The sequence below is a fragment of the Bubalus bubalis genome, chromosome 15, assembly GCF_019923935.1.
Source record: "Bubalus bubalis isolate 160015118507 breed Murrah chromosome 15, NDDB_SH_1, whole genome shotgun sequence".
In the NCBI taxonomy this organism is placed as follows: domain Eukaryota; kingdom Metazoa; phylum Chordata; class Mammalia; order Artiodactyla; family Bovidae; genus Bubalus; species Bubalus bubalis.
In genome coordinates this window covers 31,367,874-31,388,018 of record NC_059171.1, presented here as the reverse complement: position 1 = coordinate 31,388,018, position 20,145 = coordinate 31,367,874, and the positions used below count along the sequence as shown (strand labels likewise).

The window sequence follows — 20,145 nt, the reverse complement described above, 5'->3', positions numbered from 1 at the left end:
AGGATTGTTATCTGAGACCTGTTTGTGAGGGAAATATTTATAGCAAAAGAAGATTGCTGAGTTTAGGGTCTAGGAATATTTAAGAATAGCTAGAAGCAAATTTGGCCTGGGAATACGGAATGAAGCAGGGCAAAGACTAATAGAGTTTTGCCAAGAAAATGGACTGGTCATACAAACACCCTCCTCCAAACCACAAGAGAAGACTCTATACATGGACATCATCAGATGGTCAACACCGAAATCAGATTGATTATATTCTTTGCAGCCAAAGATGGAGAAGCTCTATACAGTCAGCAAAAACAAGACCAGGAGCTGACTGTGGCTCAGACCATTAACTCCTTATTTCCAAATTCAGACTGAAATTGAAGAAAGTAGGGAAAACCACTAGACCATTCAGGTATGACCTAAATCAAATCCCTTATGATTATACAGTAGAAGTTAGAAAAAGATTTAAGGGCCTAGATCTGTTAGATAGAGTGCCTGATGAACTATGGAATGAGGTTCATGACATTGTACTGGAGACAGGGATCAAGACCATCCCATGGAAAGGAAATGCAAAAAAGCAAAATGGCTGTCTGGGGAGGTCTTACAAATAGCTGTGAAAAGAAGAGAAGTGAAAAGCAAAGGAGAAAAAGAAAGATATAAGCATCTGAATGCAGAGTTCCAAAGAATAGCAAGAAGAGATAAGAAAGCCTTCTTCAGTGATCAATGCAAAGAAATAGAGGAAAACAACAGAATGGGAAAGACTAGGGATCTCTTCAAGAAAATCAGAGAAACCAAAGGAATATTTCATGCAAAGATGGACTCGATAAAGGACAGAAATGATATGCACCTAACAGAAGCAGAAGAGATTAGGAAGAGATGGCAAGAATACACAGAAGAACTGTACAAAAAAGATCTTCACGACCCAGATAATCATGATGGTGTGATCACTCACCTAGGGCCAGACATCCTGGAATGTGAAGTCAAGTGGGCCTTAGAAAGCATCACTACGAACAAAGCTAGTGGAGGTGATGGAATTCCAGTTGAGCTATTCCAAATCCTGGAAGATGATGCTGTGAAAGTGCTGCACTCAATATGCCAGCAAATTTGGAAAACTCAGCAGTGGCCACAGGACTGGAAAAGGTCCATTTTCATTCCAATCCCAAAGAAAGGCAATGCCAAAGAATGCTCAAACTACCACACAATTGCACTCATCTCACATGCTAGTAAAGTAATGCTCAAAATTCTCCAAGCCAGGCTTCAGCAATATGTGAACCGTGAACTTCCTGATGTTCAAGCTGGTTTTAGAAAAGGCAGAGGAACCAGAGATCAAATTGTCAACATCCGCTGGATCATAGAAAAAGCAAGAGAGTTCCAGAAAAGCATCTATTTCTGCTTTATTGACTATGCCAAAGCCTTTGACTGTGTGGATCACAATAAACTTGGAAAATTCTGAAAGAGATGGGAATACCAGACCACCTGATCTGCCTCTTGAGAAATTTGTATGCAGGTCAGGAAGCAACAGTTAGAACTGGTCATGAAACAACAGACTGGTTCCAAATAGGAAAAGGAGTTCGTCAAGGCTGTATATTGTCACCCTGTTTATTTCACTTATATGCAGAGTACATCATGAGAAACGCTGGACTGGAAGAAACACAAGCTGGAATCAAGATTGCCAGGAGAAATATCAATAACCTCAGATATGCAGATGACACCACCCTTATGGCAGAAAGTGAAAAGGAACTCAAAAGCCTCTTGATGAAAGTGAAAGTGGAGAGTGAAAAAGTTGGCTTAAAGCTCAACATTCAGAAAACAGAGATCATGGCATCCGGTCCCATCACTTCATGGGAAAGAGATGGGGAAAGAGTGGAAACAGTGTCAGACTTTATTTTTCTGGGCTCCAAAATCACTGCAGATGGTGACTGCAGCCATGAAATTAAAAGACACTTACTCCTTGGAAGGAAAGTTATGCCCAACCTAGATAGAATATTCAAAAGCAGAGACGTTACTTTGCCAACAAAGGTCCGTCTAGTCAAGGCTATGGTTTTTCCCGTGGTCATGTATGGATGTGAGAGTTGGACTGTGAAGAAGGCTGAGCGCCGAAGAATTGATGCTTTTGAACTGTGGTGTTGGAGAAGACTCTTGAGAGTCCCTTGGACTGCAAGGAGATCCAACCAGTCCATTCTGAAGGAGATCAGCCCTGGGATTTCTTTGGAAGGAATGATGCTAAAGCTGAAAGTCTAGTACTTTGGCCACCTCATGCAAAGAGTTGACACATTAGAAAAGACTCTGATGCTGGGAGGGATCGGGAGCAAGAGGAGAAGGGGACGACAAAGGATGAGATGACTGGATGGCATCACTGACTAGATGGATGTGAGTATGGGTGAACTCCGGGAGTTGGTGATGGACAGGGAGGCCTGGCATGCTGTGATTCATGGGGTCGCAAAGAGTAGGACAGGACTGAGCAGCTGATCTGATCTGATCTGATCTGATAAACCTTTTTAGGAGATAGTGATCTTAAGATGCTAGGGGCAAACAGGATTTAGAAATATAAGAAATATACTGAGGAATGTAGCATGAGTTACAATGTAATCACAAGTTAAGCACAGTAAATCTGGGTGGGGGAAAGGAAAAACCTCTGATCTAATTCTTTTGTCAAAGTATAAAAGAAAACCTGAAGCTTGAAATAAACATGTAGTTTCATACTATAAGTCAGAGACTACATCATCATCTGCTGATGTATTTCCGTACTGTGAGTCAGAGGCCACATCATCGTCTGCCAACACCGCTCACCCCTTCAGGCTGATTCTCTGGCTGCTGGAGCTGGACTCCGGCAATGCCCGACATGTTCAGACTTGTTCTGTTTTTTTTACATCATCTCTAATTCATGAAACAATCCTGCAAAGGAGGCATTATATTGTCAACTTCATAAGTGAAATAACAAAACATTGTCTGAGTTAGGTTCATACAGTCAGAAAGTACCAGATTAATAAAGCTTTTAGAAAGCAGTAGGGGAGACTTCTTTTAACCCCAAATCTGTAATTCATTCATTATACCATGGTTAATCAATATTCCTGGAAAATAAAAGAGGTCTGTTGTGTTATTAATAGTGGTCAGTACCATTAACATGTATAATATAGAAAAATAATAATAATATCTCCTTTAATAAAAGAAATATTCTAACACCAGGTAATCCCCATACTTATTGAAACCTTAAACTTTTTTTCAGAAGATCTTGCTACCTTTTTCTTCTTCATATCCCCAATCTCCAAAGTCTCACACACAAAGCCCAGTAAAGGAAGCAATTGGTTTGAAATACAAACTCCCTTCCCTGGGGGAAAGTAGGGTAAAAGTGCATAAGGTCAAACCTCCTATTGATAATAATAACTAACCGAAAGATACAAGGAAAACCCCCTTACCTATGAATTATTTTCAGCATGATTCACCTGGTGTCTAGATTGTTTATATTAAACAAACTTGGAACTTATTGACATATGAGGCATGGAACTCTGGAAAATGTTCATAATATATATAATCATTGGAGTATAAAACTGATCATCTATGACCTAAATAGCTTCTATTGGCTAAGTGATACCCTGCATGAACCACCTAGAAGCTTATACATAAAATCTGGACCAGAGTACCACTTAAAAGAAGGAAGGATGTACGCATAGAGATGTGTACCCTTCTGTACCTTTCAGTTTTCTGTATCCTATTTTTGGTGTCATTTGAATTAGTTATAATATTTAATATTGTAAAGATCAGATAATAAGACTTATTTGATAAGCACCCACAGAATGAAATATTAAAGAATAAATTTAACAATATATGCACATTGTCTATAAGAAGAAAACTATACAACTATCAGCGAATCAAAGAAGATATAAATAAACAGAAATATTCCATGTTCAATATTAAGAAGACAAAATTGATAAGATGTCAATTCTTATCCACATATCTACAGATTCAATATAGTTCCAATATAGTTCCAGCAACTTAGTTTGAAAACTTCAACGAATTGATTCTAATGATTATATGCAAAGGCAAAAGACTCATTATAGCCAACATATCACTGAAACAGAAGAACAAATTTAGAGGATTAACTCTACAAAAGTTTGATAAAAAGAATACACAAATAGATCAATGAAAAAGAACAGAGAATGAAGGAATAGATCTATGAAATATAATCACCTGATATTTGACCAAGAAACAGAAGCAATTCAATGGAGAAAAGGTAGCTTTTGCAATAAATGATAGGAACTGAACATCAATATGAGAAAGCAACAAAAAATAATGAATCTCGACACAGGTCTTAATGTTTCACAAAAATTAACACAAAGAGGATCAAAGACATAAATGTAAAACACAAACATAAAAGTTATATAGGAATATAGAATAAAATGTAAGTAACAGTGGGATTAAAATGAGTTTTTCATTACAGCAGCAAAAGCATGATCCATGAAAGGAAATGTTTTCCTTTCATTCATTAAAAATTTTTATCTCATACATTAAAAACTTTTGCTAAGTAAAAGATACTATTCAGAGAATTTTTTTTAAAACATCAGATCAGATCAGATCAGTCACTCAGTTGTGTCCGACTCTTTGCGACCCCATGAATCGCAGCACGCCAGGCCTCCCTGTCCATCACCAACTCCCGGAGTTCACTCAGACTCACATCCATTGAGTCAGTGATGCCATCCAGCCATCTCATCCTCTGTTGTCCCCTTCTTCTCTTGCCCCCAATCCCTCTCAGCATCAGAGTCTTTTCCAATGAGTCAACTCTTCGCATGAGGTGGCCTAAGTACTGGAGTTTCAGCTTTAGCATCATTCCTTCCAAAGAAATCCCAGGGCTGATCTCCTTCAGAATGGACTGGTTGGATCTCCTTGCAGTCCAAGGGACTCTCAAGAGTCTTCTCCAACACACTGAAAGAAAATATTTGCAAATCAAATAATTGATTGAGTATTTATAATCAAAACACATGAAAAGCCAGAGATGAAGGTATTAAAAATAAATACCAATAAGGAATTATATGTTAGAATAATAAAATACCACTGTGAAGGCAATGGCACCCCACTCCAGTATGATTGCCTGGAAAATCCCATGGACAGGGGAGCCTGGTAGACTGCAGTCCATGGGGTCGCTAAGAGTCGGACACGACTGAACAACTTCCCTTTCACTTTTCACTTTCACGCATTGGAGAAGGAAATGGCAACCCACTCCAGTGTTCTTGCCTGGAGAATCCCAGGGACGGGGGAGCCTGGTGGGCTTCCATCTATGGGGTTGCACAGAGTCAGACACGACTGAAGCCACTTAGCAGCATCAGCAGCAGTACACCTATAAGAAAAACTAAAATTCAATAATATAACAATCTTAAACAATGGTAAGAATATGGAGCAACAGGATCTCTTTAGAAATGAAAGATATTACAGTCAATTTAAAAGACAGACTGACAGTTTCCTATAAAACTAAACATAGTTTTGGTGTAAAATCTACCACTTGCAGTACTACATATTTACCCAATTGAATTGAAAAATTATGACCATGAAACTCATATATGTAAATGTTTATAACAACTTTATAATTGCCAAAACTTGAAGCTAACACCCAAGAGAATGCACTGGTCATAGCAAACACCCTCTTCCAACAACGTAATAGAAGATTCTACACATGGACATCACCAGATGGTCAACATTGAAATCAGATTGATTATATTCTTTGCAGCCAAAGATGGAGAAACTCTATACAGTTAGTAAAAACAAGACCAGGAGCTGACTGTGGCTCAGTTCATGACCCCCTTATTGCCAAATTCAAACTTAAATTGAAGAAAGTAGGGAAAACCACCAGACCATTCAGGTATGAATCAAATCCCTTATGATTATGCAGTGGAAGTGACAAATAGATTTAAGGGATTAGATCTGATAGAAAGAGTGCCTGAAGAACTATGGAATGAGGTTCATGGCATTGTACAGGAAACAGGGATCAAGACCATCCCCATGGAAAAGAAATGCAAAAAAGCAAAATGGCTGTCTGAGGAGGCTTTACCAATAGCTGTGAAAAGAAGAGAAGCTAAATGCAAAAGAGAAAAGGAAAGATACGCCCATTTGAATGCAGAGTTCCAAAGAATAGCAAGAAGAGATAAGAAAGCCTTCCTCAGTGATCAGTGCAAAGAAATAGAGGAAAACAATAGAATGGGAAAGACTACAGATCTCCTCAAGAAAAACAGAGATACCAAGGGAATATTTCATGCAAAGATGGGCACAACAAAGGACAGAAATGGTATGGACTTAACAAAAGCAGAAGATATTAAGAAGAGATGGCAAGAATACATAGAACTATACAAAAAAGATCTTCATGACCCAGATAATAAATAGTGTATGATTACTCACCTAGAGCTACACATCCTGGAATGAGAAGTGAAGTTGGCCTTAGGAAACATCACTATGAACAAAGCTAGTGGAGATGATGGAATTCCAGCTGAGCTATTTCAAATCCTGAAAGATGATGCAGTGAAAGTGCTGCACTCAATAGGCCAGCAAATTTGGAAAACTCAGCAGTGGCCATAGGACTGGAAAGGGTCAGTTTTCAACCCAATCCCAAAGAAAGGCAATGTCAAACAGTGCTCAAACTACCACACAATTGCACTCATCTCACACGCTAGTAAAATAATGCTCAAAATTTTCCAAGCTAGGCTTTGATCTGCCTCTTGAGAAATTTGTATGCAGGTCAGGAAGCAACAGTTAGAACTGGACATGGAACAACAGACTGGTTCCAAATAGGAAAAGGAGTTCATCAAGGTTGTATATTGTCACCGTGTTTATTTAACTTACATGCAGAGTACATCATGAGAAACGCTGGACTAGAAGAAACACAAGCTGGAATCAAGATTGCCAGGAGAAATATCAATAACCTCAGATATGCAGATGACACCACCCTTATGACAGAAAGTGAAGAGGAACTCAAAAGCCTCTTGATGAAAGTGACAGTGGAGAGTGAAAAAGTTGGCTTAAAGCTCAACATTCAGAAAATGAAGATCATGGCATCCGGTCCCATCACTTCATGGGAAATAGATGGGGAAACAGTGGAAACAATGGCTGTCTTTATTTTTTGGGGCTCCAAAATCACTGCAGATGGTGACTGCAGCCATGAAATTAAAAGATGCTTACTCCTTTGAAGGAAAGTTATGACCAACCTAGATAGCATATTCAAAAGCAGAGACATTACTTTGCCAACAAAGGTCCATCTAGTCAAGACTATGGTTCTTCCAGTGGTCATGTATGGATGTGAGAGTTGGACTGTGAAGAAAGCTGTGCTCCAAAGAATTGATGCTTTTGAACCGTGGTGTTGGAGAAGACTCTTGAGAGTCCCTTGGACTGCAAGGAGATCCAACCAGTCCATTCTGAAGGAGATCAGCCCTGGGATTTCTTTGGAAGGAATGATGCTAAAGCTGAAACTCCAGTACTTAGGCCACCTCATGCGAAGAGTTGACTTATTGGAAAAGGCTCTGATGCTGGGAAACATTGAAGGCAGGAGGAGAAGGGGACAACAGAGGATGAGATGGCTGGATGGCATCACTGACTCAATGGATGTGAGTCTGAGTGAACTCCGGGAGTTGGTGATGGACAGGGAGGCCTGGTGTGCTGCGATTCATGGGGTCGCAAAGAGTCGGACACGACTGAGCCACTGAACTGAACTGAAATCTATCCTAAAAATAATGTGAATATCCCTTGAGAGGCTGTATATTAGAGTATATGAAATGGTTGTTAGGCTGGAAACCGCTAGAAGCATAAATTCTTATTCTGATATAATAGAGTAAAAACATAAACCCCAAGGGTATAGTCCAAAGTATCTTGAGGAATGTAATTAACCAAAACCCCAATGAAAATATAGAGCATAACTATTATCTTACCCTCGTGCCATCTGTTGTCCTCCACTAGCCTCCCCAAAGACGTTCTGGAATATCATTAACATAGAATCATACTGTGTGTACTTTTAGGTCTGGCTTCATTGCTGACTATAATGTTTTGAGAGTCATATCTGTTTTAGCATATATTACTAGTTATTACCAGTTTGTTCCACCTAATCTTTGAGTAGAATTCCATTGCATAAATTGACAAATTTGTTTACCTGTTCTGTTAATAATGGATATTTTATTGCTCCCAATACTTTCCTATATTGAATAAAGCTAAAATGAATAATTGTAAAAATGCATCCTGTGGACATACATGTTTTCCATTTCTTTTCTACAAATACTTAGGATGGGAACTACTGAATCAAAAGGTAGGTTCATAGTTAACTTTATAACTATTTAACAAATAATTTTGCATAGTGATTTGATGATTAGACACTTGTATGTCTAATCTTATTTGAAATTTCTACTTGTCCCATCATCTTCTCAAACATTTGGTATTGCTAGTCACTTTATTTTAGAGGTTTTACTGGGTGTATCATGATATATAATTAGGGCTTTAAGTTACAATTTTCTGATGAAAACAATGTTGACCATCTTTCCATATGTTTATGAGTGCTAATATAACCTCTTTTTGGAAATATTACAATTATAATCAAGACTTGATAACACTAGTGTAAAGCTAAATAAGTAAAGCAATAACATTGATAGTCCGAAAGAGACTCAAATGTATATGGACATATAATTTTTAACTGTTACAAATGAAATATATATATATATATTCCCTCAACTACATAGTATAACATAATCTATATTTTTCTTCCACTTTTATAACTGAGGAAGAGATTTTTTCAAATAAGTTGTTCATTTTTAATAACAATTTATTTGATTAAAAAAGTGTTAGTCACTCAGTCACGTTCAACTCTTTGTGACCCCATGGACTGTAGTCTGCCAGACTCCTCTGTCCATGGAATCCTCCAGGCAAGAATATTCAATGAGTTGCCGTTCTTCTCTCCCAACCCAGGGATCTTCCCAACCCAGGGGTCAGACCTGCATCTTCCTCATTGCAGGCATATTTTTACCATGTGAATGTAACAATTATTATTCTATTCTCTTATTCACATACATTTATATGTCTTTCTGATTTTTATTATAAAATTTAATTACTATTTTTGTGAAAAGGGATTTATAAAATTATGCCATAATTTAAAAATTATGGTAGAAACATTAAACAAGAATTTACTCTCTTAAAAATTTAGGTGTACAATATAGTATTGTTGGTTGCAAGCACAAAGTTCTACTTCAGATGTCTAGAATATATCTTGCATAATTGAAACTTTATACAATGGAGGGTTTAGTAGCAATCCTCCATTTTCCCCTTCCCCAAGCTCCTAGAAACCACCATTCTACTCTCTGCTCCTATGAGTTTGACTATTTTAGGTACTTACAGAAGAGGAATCATGCAGTATGAGTCTCTCTGAGATGAGTTATTTCACTTAGCATTCCATTATTCCACTATATGTATGTGCCACATTTTCTTTATCCATTCATGTATAGATGAACATTTATATTGGTTCCATATCTTGGCAATTGTGAACAATGCTGCAATGACCATAGTAGCAAATATCTCTTCAAGATTCTGACTTCAATTCTTTTGGATAAATACACACAGATTTGGGATTGCTGGATCATATGATAGTTCTATTTAATTTTTTTAGTAATATACATACTTTTTATCCATAAGGGCTGTACCATTTTACATTTCCACCAACCATGTACAGGGTTCCAATTTCTCACATACTCACCAACACTTGCTGACTTTTTTTTTTTCTTTTTTTGGTTAATAGCCATTCTAGTAAGTATGCTGTGATACCGCATTGTGGTTTGCATTTCACTGACCATAGAAGAAAAAAAGCTATTAACTTGTCTTCACCATAATTAAAAATTGCTTTCTTTCAAAAGATATTGATAAGAAATAAACAAGCAAACAACAGACTGGGAAAAATATATTTCCAGCATATATCTAACAAAGGACTCATATCTCAGTTACATAAAGAAATTCAACAAATTGGTTTATGTATACAGGTCTAATAATCATAAGAACCTTTAAGCACTACAAAAAATGAGGTATTAACAGAGTTCACATGGAACATTGAATCCCATGCATCTTATTCTCTCTCAGAGGCCCTTTAGGTATCTATGTAATACCTCTGTGGCTGAAAACAAATGCTCAGATGTTGACATTTAAAGTAGAATTATAAATAAAAGAACAATGTTTTTACTTGATGTTTTTTCTCCCTTAGGAAATCTTTTTGGGAAATCTCACTGTCAGAAAAAAAGTTCTGCCTACATCTAAGGATGTTCTGTAGCTACCATAAGAATTTACATTGTCCAAACTTTCACCAAAAGCAACAGTTTACCCCTGTCACTGGCTGATATGTGGGCTAACAATGAGAAGTTTAGTGATTTGTTCAAGGCTCCTTTTGAATTGCTATGGATGTAGGACTATTCCAGTTTTCTGACCAAGTCTAACAAACCTCTACTTATTTCCCTTCTACATCAAGATGATAACATAAATATTTCAGGATCTCAGATCTCAATGAATATTTTTATCAACTCTCAATAAGCAGTTTTTTTCTTCTGCCTGATAGTAGGACAGTCTAGTGAAAATGAAACACACAGACACACATGCTATGCTATGCTATGCTAAGTCACTTCAGTCGTGTCCGACTCTGTGTGACCCCATAGTCAGCAGCCCACCAGGCTCCCCCGTCCCTGGGATTCTCCAGGCAAGAACACTGGAGTGGGTTGCCATTTCCTTCTCCAATGCATGAAAGTGAAAAGTGAAAGGAAGTTGCTCAGTCGTGTCCAACTCTTAGCGACCCCATGGACTGCAGCCTACCAGGCTCCTCCATCCATGGGATTTTCCAGGCAAGAGTACTGGAGTGGGGTGCCATTGCCTTCTCCGACAGACACACATACCCCCACACAAAATGAAGCTAATCTTACTACAGTGGCAGAGTAACACATCATTTCTGATGAAAACATAATGGCTACAGGTGTTCACAATTTCCACCATGCCTTATCTCATTCAGGTTTTTTTATCCAATAAGCATTTCTAGCATGGAGGGGACAGTAGTTTATCTACCAGTTTTTTGCGGGCCCTGGTTCTTAAACACTTTTGTATCATTACTACAATGCCTTGCTCATTAAATACTGCCTGAAATAATTTCATTGTCTTAATTTACCATTCTTCTCACAAGTAGTACATTTCAATTAAAAGTCTCTGCAGCTTTGTCTTTTTGTTCCACCATACAATTGTACTCCAAATTGAATTAATTAATTTTTGTGGGTTTATCTGTAGCCTAGCACTATATCAATGTTTGCTAAAAAAGTATATCCTTAAAACATGAAAATTCATTTATAAACAACTTTGAAGCATAAGTAATTCATAAGTTGGAAGCTTATGAAAAAAAAATATAATATAGTTACTCTAAGAAGTCAATTGATATCACCATATCATATTACGCTCCTCTGTTAACTTCAGTGTGAATGTGCGTGTTTGTGTGTGTTTGGTCCATCCTCCCATCCTCCTACATGCTTAAATAATAATGCAAATTTAAATGTATAGACTTAGTGATGTGTTCCTTGATATTTAAAAACCATGCTATACTTATATAAAGAAAATACCTAAAGATGGTATGCAGTCTATGGGTTCTCTATTATTAATTGGTACATCACTTATTTCAATGTTCCTTTTAGAGCATTTCAACTATTCATTAAGTAATATATTTTAGGAAAATTCTAAGTATCTATGTATTCTATTTTAAAAGAAGCATCACATTGAATTTTTAGAAAGCAATTATTTGATTAGTAATATTAAGTTCTATACTTTCCAATATACATAAATAATAAACTAAGTATATGGCATCCTGTAATAAACCAAAAAGGAAATTAATCAGCCTTTTTATTTAATATGAACAAAGAGGGAACAAAGAAGGGGAACAAAGTATATTCATTAAGGAAACAAATAGGGGAGGATTAGCAATTTTCAAATCTCTTCATTGTTGCTGACTCTGTCAGTAGTTTCAAATAATCAGGGCATCATGGAACTTAGGTATCAACTCGTCTCACACCATCATTTTGTAAATCTTTGAATCTCAGAAAGGTGCCAATTCTCTAATCAAATATAATCTAATAAAGGATATATCTTAGATTATATTTTGATACTATGGTTGTTTAAAATTCTAATTAGTGTATTGAAGTAATTATTAAATAGGATCTTGTAGACTATTTATTCCCTACACAGTTTAGAAGAATCACAAGCATTTCTCACCTTTGCAAATTGCATTTAAGGAAAAAAGTACAAACGGTATGTTTTTTCGCATGATCAATTATAAAACCCATTAAGTAATCCTGATATTTAAGTGGTTCTTTGGAAAAATGAAAATTAGTTATCTAAATAGAGTATATCAGGAATAACATTAAATGTTTTACAGTTTAAATTCTGTTAAGTTACAAATAGTAATTTTTATCAAGTCATATATGACAAGAATTCATTTTAGAAGTTAGTAAGGCACATTTATATCTCTTAAATGAAAAGAAGATGGACTTATAAAATGTTAGAGAATCCTATAGCTCTTGGAGGGTATATTCAAGAGCATCTTCAGTCAGTAAAGAAAACCCTAGATCCAGCACTGAATCATGTAAATTATAGGTATTTTAGGAACTCAGTTGAAGAGGGATTATATAACTTCCCTCTGAGCTTTGAAAATCTTGTTGTCAGGATTTTCTTCTTCCTATCTAACCTACATCACTTATGCTTCAGTTAAGTCCATCACTTCTTTTTTTTTTTTTTTTTCTTTCTCAGTATAAATTGAGAACTGCTGAGATAGAGCTGATTTAGAGACTGAAACAAGTTGAATTGTTTCCCAGATTACTATCTCTAAGAAGAGAACATTCTAAAAACAGAGCAATCTGGGTAACTTAAATACAGTTAAATATGGTGAATTACCAAAAACAAATATATTTCCCTGAAATGATTTGTAAAAGTCTTGAGAAGTAGTGGAATTTGTGGTAAACTTACTTTTACTTGGTTTCATATTGCCAATGCCTTAGGTAAACATAGGTAAATGCTCTCTTTAAAAACAACAAAAACAGAAAAATGAATCAGCATATATTCAGAAATTTCAGAATATGTAGAACTGTACTATATAGAGAGTTCTACATACTTTGAATTTTTTATTTTTAAAATAATATAATGTACAACATGGGGAATATGGCCAATATTTATTAAGTGTAAATGGAGTACAACCTTTAAAAATTATGGTACACTGTATTATATACCCATAACTTGTATATCAATAATATTGTAAATAAGCTATACTTCAATAAAAATGTATTTCAAATTTCTTTGATTTATCTGAAGTTATTCTTAAATGAGGACTTCCCTGGAGACTCAGTGGTAAAGAATGTGCCTGCAATAGGAGAAGTGTGTTCAATCCCTGGAAAGATCTCCTGGAGAAGGGAATGGCAACCCAAGAAATCCCATGGACAGAGGAGCCTGAGAGATGACACCCAAAAGAGTCGGACAACACTTAGCAACTAAACCACTGCCACCACCACCATTCTTGAGTGAATATTATGGTTCCTATTATGGGCTGCCAATGTGGCGGTAGTGGTAAAGAACCCACCTGCCAATGCATGAGATATGAGACCCAGGTTCGATTCTTGGGTCAGGAAGATCCCTTGGAGGAGGGCATGGCCATCCACTCCAGTATTCGTGCCTGGAGAATCCCATGGACAGAGGAGCCTAGTGGGCCACAGCCCATAGGGTCCCAAAGTCTGACACAACTGAGGCAACTTAGCATGCACACATGGTTCCTATTAATACTTAAGTTGGTGAAACTTCATCACCACGTGATTATAAAAACTTAGAGAAGATGGCAGAAACACAGCTTGAGATGAAAACTTGTGTGCCAAATTCTTAGGTGTTTTTCAAACCAAGTTCACATACCTGACATTATTAACAAAGCATGGTTTGATCAGTAGCTCTATGCCTATGATTTTCTATCCTTTCAAGGTTAGAGAAGCTGTGAGAAATTCTTGTCTTTGGAAGAAATCCAACCAGAGATCCATCTTTGAGAGAAATGAGACTTTATATTCTGCATAAATCTAGAGATTCCTGTAGTACCTGCAGTTGAGCTGAATTTACGAACAACCACAGAGAAAAATTATCCAGGTCACACCAAACTTGGAAAACTTTATTCATTAAAGAGAGAGAGAGAAAAAAAAAAAAGAACTTAGGGAAAAGTAACTTTGTTGTTGGTCAGTCACTAAGTTGGGTCTGACTCTTTGCAACCCTCTGGACTGACCAAGCTTCCCTGCCCTTCACCATCTCCCAGAGTTCGCTCAGACTCATGTACATTGAGTCAATCATGCCATCCAACCATCTCATCCTCTGCCTCCCCCTTCTACTCCTGCCTTCAATCTTTCCCAGAATCAGGATCTTCTCCAATGGGTTGGCTCTTCATAACAGGTGGCCAAAGTATTAGAGCTTCAGCTTCAGCATAAGTCCTTCCAATGAATATTCAGAAGGACTGATGCTGAAGCTGAAACTTCATTTTATCAGAACATTTTATTTTATTTTATTTTTTTAATTTAATTTTATTTTTAAACTTTACATAATTGTATTAGTTTTGCCAACACATGTATACCTGTGGCGGATTCATTTTGATATCAGAACATTTTAAAATGGAACATTTTATCCATTAAAAACAAGCAAACAAACAGAACTTCAACAGAAAGGGAAAAATAATTTAAGAGATTATAATTCAGACAACCTGGGTTAATCAAGGTGCTGACAGTCCAAATCTGTTGTACTTGAAATGACTTTGCAAGTTCAGTGTTGAAACATAAAGAAAAATAAACTTTTTTTTTTTTTTTGGCTTCTATCACTGCCCTACTTGAAATTGTAAGACTTGAGATTTTTCTCTGCATTTTTTTTTCATTTTCGCCCTTTTCCAGGTATCACATAAGTATTTTTTGTAATCTGAATAGTATATGTTCAACTTCTCTTGCAGACAATTCTGTTGCACTTTAAAATAATCTATGTGAAGAGAGAGAAAAAAAAATTTGCACAGAAATATCTCATATCCAGATAAGAAATTACCACAATACAGAAATGTTCCAAATCCTATAAAGGGGGAGAAAAAACAACTAAAAATGCTTAAACTCAGAAATATTTTAAAACTTATACAAAATCTATAACTGAGATTAAGTTTTCTAAAATATGAATTATATCCAAGTTACTAATTAAAGATCCAGGTTTCTGAGCATCAGCCTCAACTTCCTAAATCAAAATCTCCACAAAGGTAGGTCTTGGAAGTTTGCATTTTAACATTTCCTATGAGATTACTCCAACCACTAAAATTTGACAAGTATAATCCTACAGAGTTTGGGAATTCCCCGGTGGCACTAGTGGTAAAGATTCTGCCTGCCAGTGCCAGAGACGCAAGAGACATGGGTTTGATCCTTGAGTCAAGAAGATTCCCTGGAGGAGGAAATGGCAACCCACTCAAGTATTCTTGCCTGGAGAATCCCATGGACAGAGGAACCTTACGGGTTACATACAGTACATGGAGTGGCAAAGAATCGGACATGGCTGAGCAAACACATACACCTGTAGAGTTTCATAGATATGAAAACAAAGTAAGACCTCTTTCAACAAGAGAGACTTTCACGATGCCAGGGTCTAAGTCCCTTTAGACTGATTGCTGCTGCTGCTAAGTCACTTCAGTCATGTCTGACTCTGTGTGACCCCATAGATGGCAGCCCACCAGGCTCCGCCGTCCCTTGGATTCTCCAGGCAAGAACACTGGAGTGGGTTGCCATTTCCTTCTCCAGTGCATGAAAGTGAAAAGTGAAAGTGAGTCGCTCAGTCGTGTCCAACTCTTCACAACCCCATGGACTGCAGCCTACCAGGCTCCTCCATCCATGGGATTTTCCAGGCAAGAGTACTGGAGTGGGTTGCCATTGCCTTCTACATTAGACCAATTAGCTTGGTTGAAACAGAAGATCCCTTCATCTGGCCAGAAAGCCATCTCAATAATGCTGGTGTTGGTTATAAAAGCAAGATCAAGCAAATAACAGTAAAAGCAATCACCCCACTGCTGAAGTCTCCTTGAGGACAGAGACTATGTTGTTCACAGTTCTGTTCTTGGCATAGAGTAGGCACATGAATATTTTTCAAAAGAATGGGTGAAGATGATCAGAAAGTTTGCCCTAACAGTCAAAGGGCAATCAATTGCCTTATTGAAAGCAGAGCAGTTTAATTCAGAATGAATAACTGGCCACAATACCTTGAATAATCCAGCTCCTCAGTACCTTGAAGGCAATGATGTGTGGTGGAAACTAATGGAAAATTACCAGCCAAGAGTGAAAGCAAGCTGTGTTCTTAACCTTCTCTGTGCTTTTCCTTTTTACTATGCAACTGACACATAATTATCGTTTTCAACACTGCTGCTTATGGTATTCTTTGTGAGCAAGGTATTGACATACTATAATTCTTTCTGCATCTTTCTATTGTGTTTTTTCCATTTAAACTTTCAGTAATTTTTTAATGAAACATTATTTTATTGCAAAAATGGTACAGAGATACTGAAAATGATGAGAAAGTTTAAATGCTAACAGTATATCTTAATGACAACATCCAAAGGATCATAGAAAAAGCAAGAGAATTCCAGGAAAACATCTACTTCTGCTTAATTGACTACACTAAAGCCTTTGACTCTGTGGATCTCAATAAACTGTGAAAAAGTCTTAAAGAGATGCGAATATAAGACCACGTAACCTGCCTCCTGAGAAATCTGTTTGCAGGTCAAGAAGCAACAGCTAGAACCAGACATGGAACAAAGGACTGGTTCCAAAATGAGAAAGGAGTTCAGTGCAGTTCAAATTGCTCAGTCATGTCCGGTTCTTTGCAATCCCATGGACAACAGCATACCAGGCTTCCCTGTCCATCACCAACTCCAGGAGTGAAAAGTTGGCTTAAAACTCAACACTCAGAAAACTAAGATCATGGCATCTAGTCCCATCTCTTCATGGCAAATAGATGGGGAAGCAATGGAAAGAGTGACAGACTTAATTTTGGGGGGCTCCAAAATCACTGCAGATGGTGATTGCAGCCATGAAAGTAAAAGACACTTGCTCCTTGAAAGAAAAGCTATGACCAACCTAGACTGCATATTGAAAAGCAGAGACATTACTTTGCCAACAAAGGTCCATCTAGTCAAAGCTATAGTTTTTCCAGTAGTAGGTATGGATGTGAGAGTTGGACCATAAAGAAAGCTGAACACTGAAGAATTGATGCTTTTGAACTGTGATGTTGGAGGACTCCTGAGAATCCCTTGAACTGAAAGGAGATCCAACCAGTCCATCCTAAAGGAAATCAGTCCTGAATATTCATTGGTAGGATTTATGCTGAAGCTGAAACTCCAATACTTTGGCTGCCTGAAGGGAAGAACTAGCTAATTGGAGAAGACCCTGATGCTGGGAAAGATTGAAGGCAGGAGGAGAAGGGGATGACAGGGGATGAGATGGTTGGACGACATCACCGACTCAATGGACATGAGTTTGAGCAAGCCCTGGAAGATCGTGAAGGACAGGGAAGCTTGGTGTGCTGCAGTCCATGGGGTCACAAAGTTGGACACAATTGAGTGACCAAACTGAACTGATCTTAATGCAGGCAAACATTTAAATTTAAAAATGCTTGGATTTTAAAGCATTAAATTTTTGGCATAAATTGAGTGCTAGTAAAGGGAAAAATCAATACCTAGAGAACAAGTGAAACAATCTAGCAAAAGCCTATAATATTTAGTGGACTAAAGCAGACATTATTGTGAATAAGAATTTTATAGTCTGAAGAATTCATACATATGGAATGACAAAATTTACATAAAGATATGTTTATGAAATAAAAATTTCACAACCCAACCTTCAGATACAATTAGGGTAACTCATTCACCTATTTATTACAATTTTGACTTTCTGAAAACTTGGTAAAATAAAGTTCATGATTAGATAAAAATATTTTTATTTAATGAAATGAGAAGTCAAAATCTAATGGGTGATTTTAGGTGGGATAAAATTTGCAACACCAGAAATGGCACAAAGATGATCCACCATCATTTCCAATATAAATTTATAAATAGCATATATTTAAAATATTATATATTATTTACAAATAAGACATCCATGCAAACCTAGTGTCATAAATAACATTATAAATGCAACACCTACTCTTACATAAAGAAATATTGAAATAAAAACAAAATAAAAAATAGACACTGTCCAGATGGAAATATAAATGGAAGAAGAATATTGTAGACAATATCAAAAGCTGTGAGATTTTCAATTAATTGTTATCAGCCCAAAATAGCTGGAGTGTAGGAGAGAAGAATTGTGGAAACTGAACACATACAATAGCTGTTTTGTTAATACATGTGAAAACTTGACCTTTTATAATATCCACTCTGTTTTAATCCTGAATCCCCCATTATTCCACTGGCATGAATCTTTCCAAGCCTGGGCATACCTGCCAGCAAACTGTCCTACTCATCCCTTTTACACATGAAAGAAAATAATGTAACTGCTTTGCATTAATAACTCTTTTCTCCTGAGACTCTCTGCTGAGAAAGTACAAACCAAGATTATTTTTACCACCTAGGAGTAAAACAACATCATCACGCCATTAATCATCAGACCTAAGAAAAACCAGATCTGTTTCCTAGGTCTGATGGTCTTCTTCAAATTCTGGTTATGGTAGCAGTTAAACACCATGATCCATGCTTACTTTTGCTTGTGTGTGAGTTAGAAAATATATTATCCTTTGTGTTTAATGAGGAAAATATTGGCACAGTTGATAAAAAAACAGATTTTAGGCATTTTAAAATGCACTAATAATTATAATCTGGTTTCTCTTCAAGAGATTGTATAAATATTTCACCTTTTAAAATGTACTAATATTTAAATTTGAATAATGCATAACATTCCCTTTTCATAGAGTTTTATATATCTGAATTCAAAATATGTTTGAAGTCTCCATTCCTAAGTCTCAATCTGGTATCTACATTCATAACAATGTGTGGAAACACTGTTTCCACTCTGCTCAAAGATTTGAATGGAAAACATACAGGCATAGATAAAACATATAGCTAACAATAGGAATAAACAGTTCTTCACAATTTATAGAGTGCTTGAATATATATTATTTTATGTAATCTTCATAATATTATTTGTGTGAGATTTCATTGTCACCATATCCATTTAGAAAGAAATTGAGATCTACAGGCTATTCTTTAAATTATACTGCTAGTAAATTTCAAAACTTACTCTTAAAATAATCCTATCACTAATCCTTGTTTGTTTCCCAAAAGTTGTGTTCCAGGTTACAGCCAACATGAATATGAAGCCAATGTCAAGGGTGACATCATTCTGAAAGGTAATTAGAGTATTTCTGAATCATTAATGTATCATTTAATATTAATTAAAAGTCATCCCTCTTGTAAATACTTATCAAGGATACCTAAAAAGCATTAGAAAAGAAATTCCAGATAGATCAGATGAAACTGAACTAAGTAACAAGTAGTAGATAAAGCAAATCAACCTTCATTATACTTCTGATGGTTCATCAAAATAATTCCAAATGCACACCTGACTTGTCTGTTTATCTATCGATCTCTAATTAAGATAGGTAAGTAGAGTTCCAAAGAATAGCAAGGAAAGATAAGAAAGCCTTCTTTAGTGAACAATGCAAAGAAATAGAAGAAAACAACAGAATGGGAAAGACCAGAGATCTCTTCAAGAAAATTAGAGATACCAAGGGAACATTTCATGCAAAGATGGGCTCAATAAAGGACAGAAATGGTAGGGACCTAACAGAAGCAGAAGATATTAAGAAGAGGTGGCAAGAATACACAGGCGAACTGTATAAAAAAGAGCTTCATGACCCAGATAATCATGATGGTGTGATCACTCACCTAGAGCCAGACATCTAGAATGTGAAGTCAAGTGGCCCTTAGAAAGCATCACTACGAACAAAGCTAGTGGAGGTGATGGAATTCCAGTTGAGCTATTTCAAATCCTGAAAGATGATGCTATGAAAGTGTTTCACTCAATAGGGCAGCAAATTAGAAAAACTCAACAGTGGCCACAGGACTGGAAAAGGTCAGTTTTCCTTCCAATCCCAAAGAAAGGT

General features: G+C 36.6%; 1 long non-coding RNA gene across 1 annotated transcript in view; it reads right to left on the bottom strand.

Moving 5' to 3' along the window:
• Positions 1-4,849: 4,849 nt before the first annotated feature.
• LOC123329452 overlaps positions 4,850-20,145 on the bottom strand; it is a 60,613-nt gene continuing 45,317 nt past the window's right edge. The window contains exons 3-4 of the long non-coding RNA XR_006544896.1: positions 9,338-9,491; positions 4,850-4,905 (exon numbers count right to left, since the gene is read on the bottom strand). This is a non-coding gene — a long non-coding RNA (uncharacterized LOC123329452). The remainder of the gene's footprint in view (positions 4,906-9,337; positions 9,492-20,145) is intronic.